Source organism: Carcharhinus amblyrhynchos, chromosome 33 (assembly GCF_965287045.1).
Source record: "Carcharhinus amblyrhynchos chromosome 33, sCarAmb.v2.hapA, whole genome shotgun sequence".
Taxonomy (NCBI): domain Eukaryota; kingdom Metazoa; phylum Chordata; class Chondrichthyes; order Carcharhiniformes; family Carcharhinidae; genus Carcharhinus; species Carcharhinus amblyrhynchos.
The window spans coordinates 16,163,658-16,183,684 of NC_137356.1; the positions used below are offsets into that span (position 1 = coordinate 16,163,658).

General features: G+C 50.3%; 1 protein-coding gene across 1 annotated transcript in view; it reads right to left on the reverse strand.

Moving 5' to 3' along the window:
- The window catches only part of lpar2a (lysophosphatidic acid receptor 2a), a 61,746-nt gene extending 43,223 nt beyond the window's left edge, over window positions 1-18,523 (reverse strand). The window contains exon 1 of the mRNA XM_080216518.1: window positions 18,361-18,523. The gene's annotated coding sequence lies outside the window, so the exon portion shown is untranslated. The remainder of the gene's footprint in view (window positions 1-18,360) is intronic.
- Between the last annotated feature and the right edge of the window lie 1,504 nt (window positions 18,524-20,027).

The window sequence follows — 20,027 nt, forward strand, 5'->3', positions numbered from 1 at the left end:
GTTTTTATAAAAAGGAAGAGGCTGGCTAGGGTGAATGTTGGACCCTTAGAGGATGAGAGGGGGGACTTAGTGGTAGGGAATGGGGAAATGGCTGAGGTCTTGAATACCTTTTTTGTTTTGGTCTTCACGGAGGAGGACGTGAATAATTTGCCGGGTGTTAGCGATGGAAAGGTGGTAGGACTGGAGGGTCTCAATGACATTATTGTTACTAGAGAGGCGGTGCTCGACAGACTGGAGGGACTGATTGTGGACAAGTCCCCAGGACCAGATGGAATGCATCCAAGGGTTCTGAAAGAAATGGCGGAGGTGATAGTGGATGCCTTGGTGGTTATTTTCCAAACGTCGCTGGCTTCCGGGGAAGTGCCGGAAGATTGGAAAACGGCTAACGTTACGCCGTTGTTTAAGAAGGGTGCCAGGCAAAAGGCAGGGAATTATAGGCCGGTTAGTTTGACATCTGTTGCAGGTAAAATGTTAGAATCCGTCATCAAGGAGGAAATAGCGAGGCATCTTGAGGAGAATTGCTTGATAGAGCAGACGCAGCACAGTTTCATTAAGGGGAAGTCGTGTCTGACAAATTTACTGGAGTTCTATGAGGATGTGTCTAGGGCGGTGGATAGAGGAGAGCCGGTGGATGTGGTCTTTCTTGATTTTGAGAAGGCGTTTGACAAGGTACCTCACAAGAGGTTATTGCAGAAGGTAAGGGGGCATGGAGTTGGGGGTAGGGTGTTAGCGTGGATAGAGAATTGGTTGTCAAATAGGAGGCAGAGAGTGGGGGTTAATGGGTGCTATTCGGATTGGCGGTTGGTGACTAGTGGAGTGCCCCAGGGGTCGGTGCTGGGGCCTCAGCTGTTTACCATTTATATAGATGATCTGGAGGAGGGAACCGAGTGTAGGGTGTCGAAATTTGCTGATGACACCAAGATTGGTGGAATGGCAAATTGCACGGAGGGTGTGGAGAGTCTGCAGAAGGATCTAGATAGGCTGGGTGAATGGGCCAGGAACAGGCAAATGGAATTTAATGTTGGCAAGTGCGAGGTGGTCCACTTTGGTAGGAATAATGGTAGGAAAGACTATTACTTACGTGGCAAAAAATCTGCAGCAGGCGACGGTGCAGAGGGACCTCGGGGTCCTTGTGCATGAGTCGCAAAAACCCAGCTTGCAGGTGGTCAGGAAGGCGAATGGGATGCTGGCCTTCATAGTGAGGGGGATTGAATATAAAAGTAGGGAGGTCTTGCTGCAGCTGTATAGGGCATTGGTGAGGCCGCAGCTGGAGTACTGTGTGCAGTTTTGGTCGCCGCACTTACGCAAGGATATTTTGGCCTTGGAGGGAGTGCAGAGGAGGTTTACTAGGCTGATGCCGGAGTTGAGCTATGAGGAGAGGCTGAATAAACTAGGCTTGTACTCGTTAGAGTTTAGAAGAACGAGGGAAGATCTCATTGAGACATATAAGACGATGAATGGGATGGATAGGATAGAGGTGGAGAGACTCTTCCCGCTCAGAAAGGACAGTAGGACTAGGGGGCACAGCCTCAAGATAAAGGGGGGGCGGTTTAGAACGGAGTTGAGGAGGAACTTCTTCACTCAAAGGGTGGTGAATCTCTGGAATTCTCTGCCCATTGAAGTGGTGGAGGCTGCCTTGCTAAATATTTTTAAGACGCAGGTTGATGGGTTTTTGATAAGAGAGGGGATTAAGGGTTATGGGGAGAGGGCGGGAATGTGGAACTGAGCCACGACAGATCAGCCATGATCTTATTGAATGGCCTACTCCTGCTCCTATTTCTTATGTTCTTATGAAAAAGAGAAAGGGAAGGGAAGGAGAAAGAGACAGTCACTTCATTAGGAGACCAGGTGGAACTAATGGCAATGTTTAGCTGAACATCCATTATAAACACACCAAGCTGACAAGGCCAAAGTCCTGTAGCTGCCATCAAAAAAAAACTCCAGCATTAATACCCAGTGTTGCAAATCATCTCTTACAAAATCTTACAGCACAGGAGGCCACTTGGCCCTTCATGTCTATCCTAGTTCTTTGAAAGCTCAATCCATTATGCCCCATTGCCCCACACTTTCCCCAGAGCCCTATAACTCACTACCGTCAAGTACTTACCCAATTCTCTCTCCGGCAGCACCTCCTCAGGGCGTGCATTCCAGAGCATAAAACACTCGCTGTGTAAAAAGAAAAATAAACACTTGCTCTCGCTAATCACTGTAAATCTCTGCCTTCTGATAACTAACCCTTCTGAAACCAGTTACGCTCTCCACTCATTTGGTTTGAGCATAGAAACCCTACGGTGCAGAAAGAGGCCCTTCGGCCCATCGAGTCTGCACCAACACAATCCCACCCAGGCCCTACCCCCATATCCCTACATATTTTACCCACTAATCCCTCTAACCTACGCATCCTGGGACACTAAGGGGCTTGGCCAATCAACCTAGCCTGCATATCTTTGGACTGTGGGAGGAAACCCACGCAGACACGGGGAGAATGTGCAAACTCCACACAGATAGTGGCCCAAGCCAGGAATTGAAGCCAGGTCCCTGGCGCTGTGAGGCAGCAGCACTAACCACTATGCTGCCCTGATATGGAGATTGAACATGGTTGAAAAGATAGACATGTTGTCAAAGCTTTTTGTCTTGCACTCATCAGGACAAACACAAGAACACCAAATTTCAAACAGTCACAATTTATACTACACCAGAAAGGGTGCCGATTGGTTGGCAAGTCAAATTTAATTGGGCAAGGCGCTGCTATGGAGAAATGGGCAGTACAGTGGTTAGCACTGCTGCCTCACAGCACCAGGGACCCGGGTTCAATTCCTGGCTTGGGTCACTGTCTGTGTGGAGTTTGCACATTCTCCCCGTGTCTGCGTGGGTTTCCTCCGGGTGCTCCGGTTTCCTCCCAAAGGTGCGTGGGTTAGGGAAATTGGCCGTGCTAAATTGCTCCTTGTGTGTCCAAAGATGCGTCAGTTAGGTGGGTACGATGCTCTTTCGGAGAATTGGTGCCGTCTCAATTAGGTCATTCTGCAGTGTCAGAAGTCTATGGTTCTAGTCCTTTTGTTTGGAGAGGACAGGTGCCCGGGGTCAAATGTGTTGCTTCGAGGAAGTGTAAGGGAGGCACGTTATGAGCCCGACTGAAGCTACTGGCACACTCAGGGTTGCTTGACAAGTGCTGCCCAATCTCGGAATCACATCTAACCAGTGGACTGGTTGGTAAGTCAACCCCGATTGGTCAAAGCAATGCCATAGAGAAAGCAATGGGGGAAACAACAAACACATTTTGGGTTTCTCCAGTGTGGGTTTCTTGAGCAAGACCCGCGCTCAGCCGATCCACCCAACTGAAGGGACATGTTGACGCCTTTCATGCCCCGTAACTTTCCCCAGGCCCCAGCCTCGGCCAATCCGCACTCTTGCCTCCTACACTATAAATGAGTGTTTGAAATTTGGTATTCTTGCATTTGTCCTGATGAGTGCGAGGTGAAAAACTTCGACAACAGCTCCCTTTAAGCCGTATTCTGAGGAGCAGGATGGCGGCACAGGAGGAAGGTCAGAGTTTGGGTTAAGGCAGCTGAAGGCAGATCCACTCAGTGACGAGAAGAGAGACCGACAGAATGCGGATACTGTGGATGCCGCAGAGGTTTGTGGAGGAGATTCCAGAGAGAGGATGGGAAAGGCCAATGAGAGTTTTGGAAACGAGAATAGTCTGAACACCTCTCGATTCGCCCTGTCCCACCACTGGTCATTGAAACTCAGGAGCGTACGTGGAATAATCCCGGCAGGTCGCATGATAAAGCGATTAAGAGCCGGATTCAGGCCAGACATATTGAGTGTGCAAGATGGAGGATGCATTGTGGTGGGGAAAGGACAGCTTAGCAACAAAAAGTATTTATTAGTCACAAGTAAGACGTACATTAACACTGCAACGAAGTTACTGTGAAATTCCTCTAGTCGCCACACTCCGGCACCTGTTCGGGCCAATGCACCCTAACCAGCACGTCTTTTGGACTGTGGGAGGAAACTGGAGCACCCGGAGGAAACCCACGCAGACACGGGGAGAACGTGCAGACTCCGCACAGACAGTGACCCGAGCCGGGAATCGAACCCGTGTCCCTGGTGCTGTGAGGCAGCAGTGCTAACCACTGTGCCACCAGGCAAAGGAAGAGGCCCTTCGGCCCTACAAGCCTGTGCCGATCACGATGCCCTAACTAAACTAATAAAAAACCTTCTGTCCTTACTCAGTCCGTATCCCTCTATTCAGGTACCCATCCAGATGCCTCTTAAATGTTGCTACCGTGCCTGCTTCCACCACCTCCTCTGGCAGCGCGTTCTAGGCACCCACCACTCCCTGCGTGAAAAACTTCTCCCTCGCACGTCCCTTCAATATTCCCCCTCTCACCTTGAGCCTGTGCTCCCTCGTAACTGATACTTGCACCCTGCGGAACAAGCCTCTGACTATCCACCCCGTCTGTGCCTCTCGTCATTTTGTAGGCCTCTATCTGGTCTCCCCTCAGCCTCTATCTTTCCGGTGAAAACAATCCCAGTTTATCCAACCCCTCCTCAAAGCCAACACACCCAAGAGACCAGGCAACATCCTGGTGAACTTTCTCTGCTCTCTCTCTCTCCAAATGAGAGAATCGTTTAAAATGCCAAGCTCCCTAATGTGAATTTACAGTCGGGTATTCCCATTACTGGTGTAATGTTGAGAGGGAGATAGGGAATTAAAAAGGGAGAGGAGGAAATATGCAAAAAAACAGGCTGAGAGAGAGAAAGCACAAAAAAAATCATAACAACATTCGGAGTGAACACTACGCGATTAATTCTGAGGAACACTACGCAAGGAGTGGGGAATGGGATTTGCCACACGCTGCAGTGAATGATAATTTATCCATTGGCACTCGATCCCATACAGACACACCCCCTCAGGATAATCACAGAATAGAATCCCTATAGTACAGGAGGCCATTCAGCCCATCGAGTCTGCACTCCCCATCCAGGCTCTATCCCAGTAACCCCACGCATTTATCCTGATACTAAAGGATGCCAATGCACCCTAACCAGCACATCTTTCGGACTGCAGGAGGAAAGCCAGCAGGGAGAACGTGCAGACTCCACACAGACAGTGATGCGAGCAGGGAATCGAACCCAGGTCCCTGGCACTGCGAGGCAGCAGTGCTAACTCAATGTGTCACCCAAGCCAGCAGGGTACAAATCAGAGGCAGTGGTGCCACTGAACATGGTTCAGAGCACAGCCACACACGCTACAGGCAAGACGCGCAACCCACACACGCTACAGGCATCCATCCACTGACACTACGCACTCCATTCAGCTCTGGATGGACACTGGTTCACATTACCCTGGAGGGAGAAGTGGAGGATCTCTCTCAACCTCCATCACTGGACCAAGGCACGTGATCAGGGTCTCGATCAGCTTGTGGGATCATGCTGTGCGGACTCTGTTTTCTGAGTGCCTAAAATTAAAAGGGTCGGAAATACTTCACTGCCTTTATCGAGCATTTCGCAATCGTTGAGTAAATTCACAATAAACAACCTGAAGAGGTTAGAGTGAGGTGGTGTGGGGAAATTAGCAAACGTAAGCAGTTAGAATCATAGAATCCTTCCAGAGCAGAAGGAGGCCATTCGGCCCATCGAGCCTACACTGACAACAATCCCACCCAGGCCCTGTCCCCATAACCCCACATATTTACCCTGCTAACCCCTCTAGCCTCTATAGGTGGCACAGTGGTTAGCACTGCTGTTTCACAGCTCCAGGATCCTGGGTTCGATTCCTGGCTCGAGTCACTGTGTGGAGTTTGCACATTCTCCTCGTGTCTACATGGGTTTTCTCCGGTTTCCTCCCACAGTCCAAAGATGTGCGGGTTAGGTTGATTGGCCACGCTAAAAAAAATTGCCCCTTAGTGTCCAGGGATGTGTAGGTTAGAGGGATTAGTGGGTAAATATGTAGGGATATGGGGTTAGGGCCTGGGTGAGATTGTGTTCGATGGGCCGAAGGGCCTCATTCTGCACTGTAGGGTTCTATGGTTCTACCCCAGGACACTGACAATTTAGCATGATAAAATGCATGTACGTCTTTGGACTGTGGGAGCACCCGGAGGAAACCCATGCAGACACGGGGAGAACGCCACACAGACAGTGACCCAAGCCGGGAATCGAACCCAGGTCCCTGGCACTGTGAGGCAAGCAGCACTAACCACTGTGCCACCCTGAAAAAGTTACCAGTAACAGCTGGAGCAAGGGGAATATTACTAACAAGCTCGGTTTTAGACAGCGGGACGATATCGCTGACAACTTGTGCAGAACCCGTGAACACAAGTGAAACACCTCCCCCACCCCGAGTTAACTAACCTGCAACCTGACAGCAATTCACACCAAGGGCAGAGTGTTCTGGGGGAAAATGAAGTCACCTCTCATCAGGTTAACCACATGAAGGTGTTAAAAGAAAAAATTAGTCAGTGATACATTTCAAAACGGTACTTGTCAAATTCCCATTCCTCTGATCATGGACTGGATGTCCAATTAAACAATCCAGCAGCTAAATGTGAATCAGAGGGGGGCAAGAAAAGCCCCCCACCCCCTTCCCGCAGATGTTAGGATTCAGTTTCATCGTTCCCCAAACGCGGGCACCTCCAGCCAGCACAGCACTCCCTCAGTGCCACCCCGGTCCTGCTCAAACCTGTGCAGCGGGACTGGAACCCGTCACCATCAGAACCAAGAGGGGAGGAGGCAGTCACCCTCAGGGGCACGGTGGCACAGCGGTTGGGCAGCACGGTGGCACAGTGGGTTAGCACTGCTGCTTCACAGCTCTAGGGTCCTGGGTTCAATTCCCGGCTCAGGGTCACTGTCTGTGTGGAGTTTGCACATTCTCCTTGTGTCTGCGTGGGTTTCCTCCCACTGTCCAAAGATGTGCGGGTTAGGTTGATTGGCCACGCTAAAAAAAAAATTGCCCCTTAGTGTCCAGGGTAGCTGAGGTTAGAGGGATTAGTGGGTAAATATGTAGTGACAAGGGTCCTGGGTGGGATTGTGGTCAGTGCAGACTCGATGGGCTGAAGGGCCTCATTCTGCACTGTAGGGTTCTATGGTTCTACCCCAGGACACTGACAATTTAGCATGATAAAATGCATGTACGTCTTTGGACTGTGGGAGCACCCGAAGGAAACCCATGCAGACACGGGGAGAACGCCACACAGACAGTGACCCAAGCCGGGAATCGAACCCAGGTCCCTGGCACTGTGAGGTAAGCAGCACTAACCACTGTGCCACCCCGAAAAAGTTACCAGTAACAGCTGGAGCAAGGGGAATATTACTAACAAGCTCGGTTTTAGACAGCGGGACGATATCGCCGACAACTTGTGCAGAACCCGTGAACACAAGTGAAACACCTCCCCCACCCCGAGTTAACTAACCTGCAACCTGACAGCAATTCACACTAAGGGCAGAGTGTTCTGGGGGAAAATGAAGTCACCTCTCATCAGGTTAACCACATGAAGGTGTTAAAAGAAAAAATTAGTCAGTGATACATTTCAAAATGGTACTTGTCAAATTCCCATTCCTCTGATCATGGACTGGATGTCCAATTAAATGTGAATCAGAGGGGGGCAAGAAAAGCCCCCTACTCCCTTCCCACAGATGTTAGGATTCAGTTTCATCGTTCCCCAAAAGCAGGCACCTCCAGCCAGCACAGCACTCCCTCAGTGCCACCCCGGTCCTGCTCAAACCTGTGCAGCGGGACTGGAACCCACCACCATCAGAACCAAGAGGGGAGGAGGCAGTCACCCTCAGGGGCACGGTGGCACAGTGGGTTAGCACCGCTGCTTCACTGGAGCACCCGGGGGAAACCCATGCAGACACAAGGAGAATGTGCAAACTCTACACAGACAGTGACCCCGAGCCGGGTTCGATTCCCGGCTCGGGGTCACTGTCTGTGTAGAGTTTGCACATTCTCCTCGTGTCTGCATGGGTTTCCGCCAGGTGCTCCCGTTTCCTCCCACAGTCCAAAGAACATAGAACATTCCAGCGCAGTACAGGCCCTTTGGCCCTCGGTGTTGCGCCGACCAGTGGAACCAATCTAATGACCCTCTAACCTAAACTATTCCAATGTTATCCATATGCCTATCCACTGACCATTTGAACGCCCTTAAAGTTGATGAGTCTACAACTACTGCAGGCAGGGCATTCCACACCCTTACTACCCTCTGAGTAAAGAACCTACCTCTGACATCCGTCCTATAATTACCACCCCTTCATTTAAAGCTATGTCCCCTCGTGTTAGCCACCACCATCCGAGGAAAAAGGCTCTCACTGTCCACCCTATCTAACCCTCCGATCATCTCGTATGCCTCAATTAGGTCACCTCTTAACCTTCTTCTCTCTAACGAAAAGAGCCTCAAGTCCCTCAGCCTTTCCTCATAAGACCTTCCCACCATACCAGGCAACATCCTGGTAAACCTCCTCTGCACCCTTTCCAATGCCTCCACATCTTTCTTATAATGCGGTGACCAGAACTGTACGCAATACTCCAAGTGCGGCCGCACCAGAGTTTTGTACAGTTGCAACATGACCTCACGGCTTCGAAATTCAATCCCTCTACCAATAAAAGCTAGCACACCGTACGCCTTCTTAACAACCTTATCAAAGATGTGCGGGTTAGGTTGATTGGCCATGCTAAGAAATTGCCCCTTAGTGTCCAGGGATGCGTAGGTTAGAGGGATTAGTGGGGATAATATGGAGGGATGTGGGGATGGGGCCTGGGTGGGATTGTGTTCGGTGCAGACTCGATGGGCCGAAGGGCCTCTTTCTGCACTGTAGGGTTCTATGAGGGGCAAGTGAGAGACAGGACAATAAAGTAACATTCCACCTCAGATTCTCGTCCCGCACCCTATGGCACTAAGGCAGACTTTTGTCTGCTTCCGTAGCTAGTAATTCCCGGAGCAGGTCGCTAGTCTATCACCAGGGGGCTTATGGACTGAGGGGCACCACTCCACATCAAACATGGCTGACCAGGAGTCTCTCCCGCTCTTACCGCCAGCACGTTTGGAAGGATTTTGCTGGCTGACACTCAACCTGTTTGGCTGCGTTATAAACACACCTTCCTTGGCTGCCAAGTCCTGGGGTGGGACTCGAAACCCCTGGAGCTCCTGGCTCAGAGACAGAATGCTAACCCACTACGCCACAAGATGAAAACTCCAGAGCCAGGCCAACACACAGCGCAGTACTGAGGGAGTACTGCACCATCAGAGATGATGTGGCGATGCCGGCGTTGGACTGGGGTAAACGCAGTAAGAAGTCTCACAACACCAGGTTAAACGTCACGTCTGTGCCATCTGCTACCAAATAAACCTGTTGGACTTTTCACCTGGTGTCGTGAGACTGTCAGAGGTGCACAGAGGAGTTTCACCCCAGCACCTCATCGATCCCTCTCCTAACAAGTCCACGGTACAGTCTTGCTGTGCAGACAGACTGGCGGCCATTCCTACATTGCGAGATGCCTTGCAGTGTGTTTTGGGCTAGTCATGTAAAGGTACCGTTTAAATGCACATTTGTCTATCCGCTTTGCACCGTTTGCTGTGCAGGTACAGGGACCCGGGTCAGGTCTCCGACTTGGGTCGGTGTCTGTGGGAGCTTGCACATTCTCCCCGTGCTTGCATGGGTTTTCTCTGGGTTCTGCCCACACCCCAAAAATGTGCTTTTAGGCTGATTAGTGTTAACAAATTGTCCCTAAATTAGACCTCCCTCAATCTGGCACATATATAATTCTCTAAATTTGCACCCCTTTATTGTGGAGTCCACTAGAGGTGGACAAAAGTCAAAGGTGGAAGAGGGATTGGAATGAGGCACAGTGTTAGAATGGGCGGTGCGGGCTTGTAGGGCCGAAGGGCCTGTTTCCCGTGCTGTGTTGTTCTTTGCAGAACGGATATCTGAAAGCCCTTTGCGTAAGGGGGAGAGTCCCAGCTGAGCAATGGAGACAGAAAGCAATAGATTCATTTAAGAAGCAGAAGTGGAGTAAATGGCCCCCATCAAATCTACCTCAACAACTTCCTTGATAATAGATTATTGCACAGGAATAAACAAGGCAGAGGAGGCAGCGGGGCTGCAGTAAGAGATAGTGAGACACAGACAGATGAAACCAAGAACATAACCTTCAACAGATAACAGCCAGGTAGTGGGCTATAGTAGTTCCGGTTCCAGAAGCTTTTCAATCTTACACAGCACATCTGACTAGTTGCACTGTGGCAAAGGGCGAGAGCACGGGAGAAAGAGAGAACAAGCAAGAGGCAATAAAAGTGAGCGAGAGTCAGCACTAGCAAGAGAGTCAGCCAGTGCGAGAGAGAGAGGGAGCCAGGTTCCCTGAAGCAGACTTGCATTTATCTAGCGATTTGAACCTCAAGTATTGGTGATGATTGAGGAATAATTATTGGCCATCGCACCAGGGTTGAGCACAAGCCTTTCCTTGCATTCAGTTACAATGGGATCCTTTACTTCCCCTCAGTTTCACCTCTCCTCAGAAAGATGGCACCTCTGACAGAGCGGCACTCCCTCAGGTACTGCACTGGGGTGCACCCTCTCAATACAGCAGCAAGAGGCACCTCTGACAGAGCGGCACTCCCTCACTACTGCACCAAGAGGCAACCCCGACAGAGCGGCACTCCCTCAGGTACTGCACCGAGAGGCATCTCTGACAGAGCGGCACTCCCTCACTACTGCACTGGGAGGCATCTCTGACAGAGCGGCACTGCCTCACTACTGCACCGAGAGGCACCCTCTCAATACAGCAGCAAGAGGCACCTCCAACAGAGCAGCACTCCCTCAGGTACTGCAAGTCTGGAGTGGAGAGACTAAAACCCGCAACCTTCTGACTCCGAGCTGAGTGTCAAACCCACCACCAACAGCTAAAGCCGTTGGCTACGGGATCTACACCCCGTTGAGGGCATCTCTGCCGGGACAGCATTATGGCACAGTGGTTAGCACTGCTGCTTCACAGCACCAGGGACCCGGGTTCGATTCCCACCTTGGGTCACTGTCTGCGTGGAGTCTACACATTCTCCTCGTGTCTGCGTGGGTTTCCTCCGGGTGCTCTGGTTTCCTGCCACAGTCCGAAAGACGTGATGGTTAGGATGCATTGGCCATGCTAAATTCACCCTCAGTGTACCCAAACAGGTGCTGGAGTGTGGCGACTAGGTGATTTTCACAGTAACTTCATTGCAGTGTTAATGTAAGCTGGCTTGAGACACCAACAAATAAACTTTAAGAAGCCACTCTGCAAAAAATTAAGGTTCACTAGTGTTATAGATCACAGAATCTACAGTCCAGAAAGAGGCCTTTTGGCCCATCGAGTCTGCACTGACAACAATCCCACCCAGGCACTGTCTTTGTAACCCCACATGTTTACCCTCCTGATCCCCCAACAATAAGGGGCAATTTATCATGGCCAGTCAACCTAACCCGCGCATCTTTGGACTGTGGGAGGAAACCAGAGCACCTGGAGGAAACCCACGCAGACACAGGGAGAATGTGCAGACTCCACACAGACAGTGACCCGAGCCAGGAATTGAACCTGGGTCCCTGGCGCTGTGAGGCAGCAGCGCTAACCCACTGAGCTTTTTCTAAGGTCTCTTCAATCAGCAATCGGGTGAATCTGAGTATATTGACATCGATTCTACAGCTGAAGAAACAGTTTCTGCAAAGTCCAACTCCAGCCAGCATATCCCCGCACAGACCTGGAGCCAAAGAAGAAGCAACGAGGCTTTTTAATAAAGGCTAAGTAATGGAACAGGATTAGTTGTTAAAAAGCTGGCCTCTTTTGCAAAGACACTGAAATTCTGACAGATATGTTGCAATGAAATGAGCGGCACGGTAGCACAGTGGGTTACCACTGCTGCTTCACAGCTCCAGGGTCCTGGGTTCGATTCCCAGCTCGGGTCACTGTCTGTGTGGAGTTTGCACATTCTCCTCGTGTCAGCGTGGGTTTCGTCCGGGTGCTCTGGTTTCCTCCCACAGTCCAAAGATGTGCAGGTTAGGTTGATTGGCCATGCTAAGAAATTGCCCCTTAGAGTCCAGGGATGTGTAGGTTAGAGGGGATTAGTGGGTATAACATGTAGGGATATGGGAGTAGGGACTGGGTGGGATTGTGTTTGATGCAGACTCGATGGGCCAAAGGGCCTCTTTCTGCACTGTAGGGTTCTATGAAATAGTGTGTTTATTCCCAGATTAATACTGGGCCCATCATGTGCAAACCTACTGTTCCAACAGGGGACACAGTAAAAAGTCTGACAACACCAGGTTTTAGTCCAACCGATGTATTTGATAGTAAACGCACAAGCTTGAGGTTTCCCTCGTCTTCAGGTGAATGGAGAGTTCTGGCCTCAGACAGAGCATATAAAGCACAGACAGTTTAGAGATTACTGATTAGAATGCGAATCTTTACACCTAACCTGCTGTTCAAGTCCTAAAGTGGCCGACAATGTGAGTGGAAGGAGCAGTGATCACAGGTTAAAGAGATGTGTATTGTCTCCAGACAGCACAGTGAGTGAGGTTTTGCAAACCCAGGCAAGTCACGGGGGTTACAGATAGTGTGACATGAACCCAAGATCCCTGTTGAGACCGTCCTCATGTGTGCGGAACTTGGCTATCAGTCTGCTCAGCGACTCCATGCTGTCGTGTGTCGTGAAGGCCGCCTTGGAGAATACTTACCCGAAGGTCAGAGGCTGAATGCCCGTGACCACTGAAGTGTTCGCCAACAGGAAGGGAACAGTCTTGCCTGGTGATACACTATCTGTCACACTATCTGTAACCCCCGTGACTTGCAAAACCTCACTCACTGTACTGTCTGGAGACAATACACATCTCTTTAACCTGTGATCACTGCTCCTTCCACTCACATTGTCGGCCACTTCAAGACTTGAACAGCAGGTTAGGTGTAAAGATTCACATTCTAATCAGTAATCTCTAAACTGTCTGTGCTTTATATGCTCTGTCTGAGGCCAGAAGTCTCCATTCACCTGACGAAGAGGGAAATCTCGAAAGCTTGTGCGTTTACTATCAAATAAATCGGTTAGACTAAAACCTGGTGTTGTCAGACTTTTTACTGTGTTTACCCGAGTCCAACGCCAGCACATCCCCAACAGGAGATAACGGCTCTCGAGTGGACTTCTGAATTCCAAGGTTATAAAAAGCCCCAAGGACATACAGACCCTTGATAAAGCTTGGATTTCCATTCCTCACATGGACAGCTTTGTGTAGCTTTCCCCAAAGGGAGACGCTAGCTTCCATTCTATCAAATCCTTCGTTGGCCAGAATAATTAGACATCCTGCATTTCAGGAAGAATTTTCGCAATAAAGATACCAATTAGATTACTAAAGCCCTATTGCGAAATTACTTACCCTGTCCTTGCGCCAGAGCTCCGTCACTTGGAACGCCGTGTCCAGTTCCAGTCGCTACACGTGGCCGTGGAGACTTTGGAAAGGGAGTTGGCAAGGCTTGCAAGGGGAATTAGAATAGAATCCTTACACCGCATAAGGAGAACATTCGAGCATCTTACCCAGGCCCATCCTATCCCCGTAACCCCGCACATTTACCACGGCCAATCCACCTAATGTGCACGCGTTCAGACTGTGGGAGGAAACCAGAACACCCAGACGAAACCCACACAGACTCCACACTGACATAATTGACACTCTACAGAAGTCTAGACTTATAGTCAGAGAGAAGGTGACGGCCCATAGATACTATTAATCCAGCTAATATTCTGAAGACCTGGGTTCGAATCCCGCCATGGCAGATGGTGGAATTTTAATTCAATAGAAGCAAAAATCTGGAATTAAGAATCTGCTGATGACCGTGAAACCATTGTCAGAAAAAACCCATCTGGTTCACTAATGTCCCTTCAGGGAAGGAAATCTGCCCTCCTTACCCAGTCTGGCCTACATGTGATTCCAGAGCCACAGCAATGTGGTTGACTCTCAGCTGCCCTCGGGCAACTAGGGATGGGCAATAAACACTGGCCCAGCCAGTGACCATATCCCGCTGCTGATTAAAAGTTGAGGATTGCGAAACGACACAGGGTGTGGATTTGATTCCGGTGAAGTAGGTAAGCGAGGAGCACCATTTTAAGGTTAGCTGTCAGGCCGTGGTTTCTCTCCCAGAGAGAGAGAGAGAGAGAGCAGGCCCCAGGTCTCTGGCCCGTGAGGGGTTGATGCTGATTTGTTTCGGAGGAGAGCTGCTCCCGATTCTGGCTGGGGCGTTGTACGAGATGTAGGAAGGGTGAAGGGTTGTCAGCAGGCGGGTGAGCTGCTGAACTCGTTCCCATCTCCTCAGGAGGGGGGAGGATTCAGACAGACAGGAACTTCTCAGATTATTTTTCAACCACCGCCCCCCCCTCCCTGCAAATGCTCCATGTGTCTGTCATCCCCCCCTCCCTCTCTCTCTTCTCCTCTTCCCCCCCCCCGCCACTGCAGATAGGGTGGGTTTGTTGTGATCTATCGAGGCCTCTTTACCCATGTCTGCTGTGAGATTTTTCCCATAAAACTCAGGGGGGAGGTTTCGTCCGTGAGGAGGGAGGTAGGGGGAGAGTGAGGGGGTAGAGGAGGGGGAGCAGAGGGAGAGTGAGGAGGAGGGCAAGGGGGAGAGGGGGAAAGAAGGGAAGGCGAGGGGAGAGGCGGAGGTAAGGGACCAGGCGAGGGTGAAGGGGAGAGAGAGAGGGGCTGGGCATGGGGAGGGGGAGGTCAAGTGAGGGGGGAGGGGTAAGGGGAAGGTCAGGGGAGGGGGGGGGAGGGCAGACATGAATTAAAAAGGGGAGATTTAACCCCACAATACCCTTGTGTGGCAAAATATTTTTGATTCTCTCACAGGACTTGCTCACCTCTCACCACACTGCCCTCAGGAGCGGGTACCCTGCAAACACACCGTGCCCAAACTCTCAGCCCGGAGTCACCCACTGGCAGCTGCTGTGTGAGCGCGGATGGGAACCGAACCTCATGCAGCGAGAGAGAGAGAGAGAGAGAGGGAAGGTGAGATTCACCGAGGGAGTAAAGAAAGAGAGAGAGAGAGAGAGAACATCGACCAGCTTAACGTGAGAAGGAAAGGGGACAGACAGAGAGAGAGAGAGAGACTTCAAACTAACAGCACACAATGTCCAAACACTCCCCAAACCACACCCCACCCCCCCCTCAGCCAGGGCTTTATTCTGCCAATCACTGCTGGGCTAACCAAACACGATTAGGAGTTGTTGGCGTTGGACTGGGGTAAACGTAGTAAGAAGTCTCACAACATCAGGTTAAAGTCCAACAGGTTTATTTGGTAACAGCTTTCGGAACATAAGAAATAGGAGCAGGAGTAGGCCATCTAGCCCTTCGAGCCTGCCCCGCCATTCAATAAGATCATGGCTGATCTGTCGTGGCTCAGTTCCACATTCCCGCTCTCTCCCCATAACCTTTAATCCCCTTGCCTATTAAAAACCTATCAACCCGCGTCTTAAATATATTTAGCGAGGTAGCCTCCACCACTTCAATGGGCAGAGAATTCCAGAGATTCACCACCCTTTGAGTGAAGAAGTTCCTCCTCAACTCCGTTCTAAACCGCCCCCCCTTTATCTTGAGGCTGTGCCCTCTAGTCCTACTGTCCTTTCTGAGCGGGAAGAGTCTCTCCACCTCTATCCTATCCATCCCATTCATCATCTTATATGTCTCAATGAGATCTCCCCTCATTCTTCTAAACTCTAACGAGTACAAGCCTAGTTTATTCAGCCTCTCCTCATAGCTCAACCCCCTCGACTCCGGTATCAGCCTAGTAAACCTCCTCTGCACTCCCTCCAAGGGCAAAATAAAAACTATCTAATCCTCCTGAACACTGCTCCTTTGTCAGGTGAGTGGGAGTTCACAGGGCGTGTAAAGGCTCAGTTTACAGAATACTGATTAGAATGAGAGAATTACAGCTAATCAAGTCTTAAAAGGTACAGACAATGTGAGTGGAGATAGCATTAAGCACAGGTTAAAGAGATGTGTATTGTCTCCAGACAGGACAGTAAGTGAGATATTGCAAGCCCGAGCAAGTCATGGGGGTTACAGATAGTGTGACATGAACCCAAGATCTCGGTTGAGGCCATCCTCCTGTGTGCGGAACTTGGCTATCAGCCTCTGCTCAGTGACTCTGCGCCATCAAGTGCTGTGAAGGCCAACGCTTACCCAAAGATCAGAAGCCAATCACAGCCAGGGAATGGTGGCCAGCTGGGAGAGCCCCTTGCTTGCCACCTACTGGCCACTGCTGGAAATGCAGTGGAGTGAGGCGGAGGGAAAAAGATAATCCTTTCCTTTCTAAGAGGCTGGGTTAGCATCACTCCAGACCCTGATGCTGCCCTAAAGTCTGGACCACTATCCCTTAGACCAGTGTTAGGGTGAAGCAATCTCAAAGTTCAAATTTATTTAATAGCGTCACAAATAAGGCTCACATTTACACGGCAATGAAGTTACTGTGAAAATCCCCTAGTCGCCACACTCCTGCGCCTGTTCGGTTACACAGTGAGAATTTAGTACAGCCAATGCAACCTAGCCCGCGCATGTTTGGAGTGTGGGAGGAAACTGGAGCACCCGGAGGAAACCCATGCAGACATGGGGGGAGAACGTGCAAACTCCACACAGACAGTGGCCCAAGCCGGGAATCGAACCCAGGTCCCTGGCACTGTGAGGCAGCAGTGCTAACCTCAACGGCAGAACGGTGACATAGGAAGCACAGTGGTTAGCACTGCTGCCTCACAGCGCCGTCACACGCAGGCAGGTGAGCACAATCCAGTGAGATAAGAGACATTAAAAACCAGTCTATAAACACAGCAGACTGGTTGAGAGCCACAGCCCAGCCTGACTTCTGGGCTGTTTGTACTGACTATCCCACAAAAACTTCAGCACCATTCACAACCTCAGGACAACCCATAGTGCTTTACATCCAACACAGCGGAGTCTCTGCTGTAACACAGGAAAAGCAGCAGCCAATTTCACACACAGCAAGCTGCCACAAAACAGCAACATGAGAATGACAAGTAGCCTGCTCTGGTATTGTCAGACGAGAGACTGATATGAGCCAGGACACTGGGGAGAGCTCCCCCCTCATCTTGAGATAGCAGCAATGGACCAGAGAGGGCAATCAGGGTCTCGGGATGGCACCCCCAACACTGTGGCACTCCCTCAGCACTGAGGGCTGCCAAACATTTCCCGTCATCATTTTGGGAAAATAAAATATAAACAATCACCGCTGAATCCCTACAATGCAGGAGGCCATTCAGCCCATCAATTCTGCACTGACTATCTGACAGAGCACCTCACCCAGGCACTATCCCCATAACTCCATACATTCACCCCGCTAATCCCTCTAACCGACACATCTTTTGACACTAAAAGGGGTAATTTAGCACAGTCGAGCCACCTAACCCACACATCTTTGGAGCGTGGGAGGAAACCGGCGCACCCAGAGGAAACCAGCACAGACACGGGAAGAATGCACAAACCCCCTACAAACAGTGACCCCCAAGGGTGGAATCGAACCCAGGTCCCAACCGCTGTGTGGAAGCAGGTTAACACCACACATTCTAAAACAATACTTTTAATGCAAAAATGCCAGCCACTATGGAACTGGCTCAATGATATAATTTCATCCCAGCTAACCGGTGAAGTTATACCTGGGGGTGGGTGGTGGGGGGGGGGAAAGGAGTTGAACAGTGGAACTGGGGGTGAGTTGAATGTAGAAAGTGGGGGTAATCTTTTGTCTCTCTGGCTGACAGTCCTCTCTCTCTAAGTGAGTAGGGGTGTGTGTGTGTGTGTGTGTGGAGTTGTTTAGTGCGTTAACACGGGCCGTAAAGGGGCAGGAACTCCCTAGCATACAAAGAGAGATTCTCTGCCCCAGCCTTCACCCCCCACACTCTTCAGGGGAGCCTAGGGATGGGCTATCTGTTCTACATTGGGCTGTTGGTTCTTGCCCTAGGGCAAGGGGAGGGGTCCAAATCCATTTGCCTGGACACAGGATACCAGCCCTGAGGGTTATTCCACTCCAATCTACCCCTCCCCCATTCCCCCTCCCCCCACTTTACAATACTTTCTTAAAGGCGCCACTCCAGTCAGATTCAAAATGAAACAGGGACTCCCCCAGGTAGCTGGAGACGCCGCTTTAAGAGTGAGCCAGCCGGGCTTTGCAAAAGTTGTAATCTCACTTTGCTCCAACTGAAAGCTGAAGTCGAAACACTTGATTTGTTAGGAGAACAATTCCAGACACACAAAGAGAAACAAAGGGTTCACATAAAACTTGAGCAGTTCAAACAGAAAAGAGTCCCGAATGAAACTGACCGTCCATCAGCTTCACTTGGTTACCTGAAACTGCAGACAGAACTCTCCAGCCGGTCTGTGCCTGCCAGCCAACAAGTCCCAACCCCTCAGAACACAAGTGCAATCATCTTCAGGGAGGTAGAAAGCTTTCCCCTTTCCTGCCTCCTCTCAGCTTAAACAAAAGTTTCAAACTTTGGGAAAAGTTACTTACAGCCTCTTCCAGACACTCGCTGTTGTCTGTACGGGGAGAGGGGGGGTGGTTCAAAGAGCTGCGACCCCACCCCCTTTTGCCTGCCCCCTGTCAACAGCAACCAATCAAGGAGACCCCCCCCTTCATTAGCATGGCAGGGCCCTCCCCTCCCTTGGGAAACAACCTTGAGTTTATCACATTCCAGATCATTTGATTTATTATTGTCACAGGGATGGCACACTGGTTAGCACCGCTGCCTCATAGCGCCCAGGGACCCGGGTGCCATTCCTGGCTTGGGTTACCGTCTGTGTGGAGTTTGCGTGTTCTCCCTGTGTCTGCGTGGAGTTTGCACGTTCTCCCCGTGTCTGCGTGGAGTTTGCGCGTTCTCCCCATGTCTGCGTGGGTTTCCTCCCACAGTAAAAAGACACGCTGGTTGGGGTGTATTGATGGGGAGATGCCGGTGTTGGACTGGGGTAAACACAGTAAGAAGTCTTCTTAGGGCTGTGAGATCTTCTTAAGGCACATTGGCCATGCTAAATTCTCCCTCAGTGTACCCGAACAGGCACCAGACTGTGGCAACTAGGGAATTTTCACAGTAACTTAGTTGCAGTGTTACCTTAAGACTACTTGTGACGAATAAATAAACTTTTTAAAACTTTATTGGTATACAGTGAAAAGTATTGTTTCTTGCGCACTATATTTGATTTGATTTATTTTTGTCACGTTATTAGCTTACAATGAAAAGTGCTGTTTCTTGCATGCTATACAGATAGAGAACACCATTCATAGAGAAGGGGAAGGTGCAGAATTTGGTTTGATTTGTTATTGTCACACATATTAACATACAGTGAAAAGTATTATTTCTTGCGCGCTATATGGACAAAGCATACCATTCATAGAGAAGGAAATGAGACAGTGCAGAATGTAGGGTGTAGAGAAAGATCAACTTACTGCAAGGTAGGTCCATTCAAAAGTCTGACAGCAGCAGGGAAGAAGCTGTTCTTGAGTCGGTCGGTACGTGACCTCAGACTTTTGTATCTTTTTCCCGACGGAAGAAGGTGGGGGAGAGAATGTCCGGGGTGCGTGGGGTCCTTAATTATGCTGGCTGTTTTTCCAAGACAGTGGGAAGCGTAGACAGAGTCAATGGATGGGTGGCTGGTTTTAGTAGGCTAGGGTGGCTGGGTCATTTATAGAATCCCTACAGTGCAGAAGAAGGCCATTCAGCCCATCGAGTCAGCACCGACCCCCTCTGAAACAACATCTTACCCTCTGCCCGTAACCTGGGGTATTTTGAAAGCTGAGATGGATTTTTATGACATTGACAATGGTTTCATTGTCATCATTAGGTTTTTCATTCCAGACATTTATCAAATTCACCTAGCTTGTCCCTGGAGGAGGTGGGTGACTTGTGGGGGGTGCTGGAGGTTAAGCCCCCTTCAGGACCTGCCGCAGCCTGTATGGTGAAGGCTTTGTTCCCATCAGGAATGAGAATCCGGGCGACCATGCTTTAGGCAGTTCACAG